The sequence below is a fragment of the Scomber japonicus genome, chromosome 15 (genome assembly GCF_027409825.1).
Source record: "Scomber japonicus isolate fScoJap1 chromosome 15, fScoJap1.pri, whole genome shotgun sequence".
In the NCBI taxonomy this organism is placed as follows: Eukaryota; Metazoa; Chordata; class Actinopteri; order Scombriformes; family Scombridae; genus Scomber; species Scomber japonicus.
Genome location: NC_070592.1, coordinates 436,934 through 441,201, shown reverse-complemented (window position 1 = coordinate 441,201; position 4,268 = coordinate 436,934). Strand labels below are relative to the sequence as shown.

Here is a 4,268-nt window from a genome sequence, read left to right as displayed (position 1 = left end):
TGTTTCTCTGGAGCCATCTCATGCTGTCTCCGTTGTCGAGTCTCTCTTCTCTCCCACCACTTGCGACCTTCAGCATTAGTCAAAATATCTCATAACATAGGATGGAAATTTACTGCAAAAAAGAGCAAGTGTTAACTCCTTGGCCTTCTAGCACTGTGGCCTCTTACAATCAAAAGCACAATAAATCTACTTCTACATTTGTGGAATGCAAATGTATAAGAATACAATCATCAGTAAACTGAATATAATGTTGCAAACTGATAATGCAGATATGAAAATGAATATAAGACATTGGTGTTACTGGTTATAGGAACACAAAATGAATATAAGAGATTTGTATTTTCCCATCAAGTAATGTTTGCAATTCTTTTGTTCTGCTGATTCTTCTCCAGGTTGAGTGACTGTAATCTCTCCGAGAGAAGCTGTGCAGCTCTGTCCTCAGTTCTCAGCTCCCAGTCCTCTAGTCTGAGAGATCTGGACCTGAGTAACAACAACCTGCAGGATTCAGGAGTGAAGCAGCTTTCTGCTGGACTGGAGAGTCCAAACTGTGGACTGGAAACTCTCAGGTCAGATCAAGTTACACTTTGTCTTTCAAGTATTTTTCTCAAGTATGAGGTTCAGCTTTTCTAATGTCAGGATTTCAGATTCACAGAAGTTTTTCACCAGGTCTCTATTTTCACAGGAAATAAAATGTTAGGATTTTCCAGTTTATCTTTCCTTGATGCAGCTTTATAAACTAAAGAAACCGATCTTTACTTTTATATCATGTGATTGAGATATTTACGTCTGTTTATTACAGATTCTGATGTATTTAACTTGTCTCTCCAGGCTGACTGACTGTAACCTCTCAGAGAGAAGCTGTGCAGCTCTGTCCTCAGTTCTCAGTTCCCAGTCCTCTAGTCTGAGAGATCTGGACCTGAGTTACAACAACCTGCAGGATTCAGGAGTGAAGCAGCTTTCTGCTGGACTGGAGAGTCCACACTGCGGACTGGAAACTCTCAGGTCAGGATTCATCAACCTGTTCAACTGATCATCATTTAAACTGTGATTTATATGAGGAGATAAACACCTGGATATTTTCTCTACTCAGATTATCTTCAGCATGTGTTTAGACCCTGTGAATAACTTTCTATTAATATATATTTATTAGTTTTGTTGTGTCTCTGCTGTTGGAACCTGAAATACCAGAGAGGAGTTTAACTGTGTAACTGACTCAAAGTAAAACACACAGACATTTATTCAGTGAACAGACTTTGGTAACAGTTGTAGTTTCTTTTAATCTCAGAGCAGTATCTGTGCTGGGATGATAGTGATTGTTACTCACCATGGTGATATGACACTTCACCTCAGCTGTTATCTGGTTAACCACCATTTAATTCTTCTTTAGTTTCAAACAACCTTAAAACTGGATGATCACTGAAACTGAATGAAGGAGTCAGAAATGTTTGCTTTCTGTTATCTTTTACTGTTATTTCCAGTGTTCAGTTCTTATTTGCTCATTAGTTGTGATTCCTGTTCTGTATTAAACTGTGAGCATCTGACACGGAGTCATTTAGCTCTGTGACGTGTTGGAGGTTTGATGTTCATACAAACTGTAGTCAGAGTCTGTCACCTGCAGCTCTTCATCCAATCAGCTCCCTGTGGCTGCTTTTTATTGAGTATTATTTTATTTACATATATTTTTAGCAGTGAAGAGTTAGCAGTTGCTAACATCATGTTGACTAAGGTTACAGGAAGTTGGAAGTACTTCACAATAAAAGCTTTACACTGGAAAGTATGAAGTTTAACTATAAAGATGACAGACACACATTGGTGATGACAGTAATAAACACAGGAGCTTCCAGTCCTGCAGTGATCTCAGATCATGTGACATGTGTGTTGTTGTGTGTTCAGTCTGTCAGGATGTCTGATCACAGAGGAAGGCTGTGCTTCTCTGGCCTCAGCTCTGAGTGCCAACCCCTCCCATCTGAGAGAGCTGGACCTGAGATACAATCATCCAGGAGACTCAGGAGAGAAGATCCTGTCTGCTGGACTGGAGGATCCACACTGGAGACTGGACACTCTCAGGTATGAACAGATAGGTGGACACTCTCAGGTATGAACATACAGATGGACACTCTCAGGTATGGACAGACAGGTGGACACTCTCAGGTAGAGACAGACAGATGGACACTCTCAGGTATGGACAGACAGATGGACACTCTCAGGTATGGACAGACAGGTGGACACTCTCAGGTAGAGACAGACAGATGGACACTCTCAGGTATGGACAGACAGACAGGTGGACACTCTCAGGTATGGACAGACAGGTGAACACTCAGGTATGGACAGACAGATGGACACTCTCAGGTATGGACAGACAGATGGACACTCTCAGGTATGGACAGACAGGTGGACATTCTCAGGTATGGACAGATGGACACTCTCAGGTATGGACAGACAGACAGGTGAACACTCAAGTACAAACAGACAGATGGACACTCTCAGGTACGGACAGACAGGTGGACACTCTCAGGTACGAACAGACAGGTGGACAGACAGATGGACACTCTCAGGTACGGACAGACAGATGGACACTCTCAGGTATGGACAGACAGATGGAAACTCTCAGGTATGTACAGACAAATGGACACACTCAGGTATGGACAGACAGGTGGACACTCTCAGGTACGAACAGACAGGTGGACAGACAGATGGACACTCTCAGGTATGGACAGACAGGTGGACACTCTCAGGTATGGACAGACAGGTGGACAGACAGGTGTTTGACTCTCTCTCCTCCTTTCAGGCTGCAGCCTGCTGGAGAACGATGGTTGACACCAGGTCCTTGGAGATGTAAGTGTGTTTTCATTCATCAAACTGTGACATCACTCATTCACATCCTACTGACGATGAAGATGATGACATCATCAATAACTGCAGCTGTATTGTGTCTCGTTCTCTCCATCAGATGCCTGTGAACTCACACTGGATCCGAACACAGTGAACAGAGAACTCAAACTGTCTGATAACAACAGGACGGTGACACGTGTGAAGGAGTATCAGCCATATCCTGATCATCCAGGCAGATTTGATGTCTGGCCTCAGCTGCTGAGTAGAAATGATCTGACTGGTCGCTGTTACTGGGAGGTCGAGTGGAGAGGAACCGTTTATATATCAGTGAGTTACAGAAGAATCAGAAGGAAAGGAGACAGTGATGACTGTTTGTTTGGATATAATGATCAGTCCTGGAGTCTGAACTGCTCTGCTGCTGGTTACTCTGTCTGTCACAGTAACAGACCCACACCCATCCCCTCCTCCTCCTCCTCCTCCTCCTCCTCCTCCTCCTCCTCTGTCTCTAACAGAGTAGCAGTGTATGTGGACTGTCCTGCTGGCACTCTGTCCTTCTACAGAGTCTCCTCTGACACACTGATCCACCTCCACACCTTCAACACCACATTCACTCAACCTCTGTGCGCTGGGTTTAGAGTCTGCTCTGGTTCCTCAGTGTCTCTGTAGGACAGACAGTCTGCAGACAGACGGTTCAGTGTCTCTGTGTGGTCTGTAGGACAGACAGTCTGCAGACAGACGGTTCAGTGTCTCTGTGTGGTCTGTAGGACAGACAGTCTGCAGACAGACGGTTCAGTCTGAACAGGATCACACACACAGCTGATATTCATGATCATTGTTATTTAGTATCCAGAGAATCATTGTACTGTAATTATAATGTAGTTTGTGTAATGAATCATTTCTAGTCCAGAATGAAGGACTGACAGTAGGAAGAGTCGTCATATTTTATGTTAATGTCTGAACTACATTAAAGTCTCTGGTCATGTGACCTGTTGACCAATCAGAGTCTCTGATTGGTTGTTGAGATGAGCTGATGTCACTCTGTGTCTTACAATAAAAACTGTTTCATCTTCAACCAAAACAGTTTCATGTTTTATTTCATCTTTGTGTTAATAGTTAATAATTATTCATTTATTGTCCAGCCTGCTGTTTCACATCCTTCAAGCCCGGAGACCACTGTACACTATGTTTGAGTACGCCAAATTAGCCGCAGCACGCCGAAGTCGACTTGCTTACCGGCAAGTTCAGTGTGTCAGGATGTCTGATCACAGAGGAAGGCTGTGCTTCTCTGGCCTCAGCTCTGAGGTCCAACCCCTCCCATCTGAGAGAGCTGGACCTGAGCTACAATCATCCAGGAGACTCAGGAGAGGAGATCCTGTCTGCTGGACTGGAGGATCCACACTGGAGACTGGACACTCTCAGGTATGGACAGTATGCCT

General features: G+C 44.0%; 1 long non-coding RNA gene across 1 annotated transcript; it reads left to right on the top strand.

The window, feature by feature from the left end:
- Window positions 1–959: 959 nt before the first annotated feature.
- On the top strand, window positions 960–2,835 carry LOC128374476 (uncharacterized). The gene is made up of 3 exons (XR_008322994.1): window positions 960–1,002; window positions 1,894–2,067; window positions 2,789–2,835. It is a non-coding gene; the product is annotated as an uncharacterized LOC128374476 (long non-coding RNA).
- The last annotated feature ends 1,433 nt before the right edge of the window (window positions 2,836–4,268 follow it).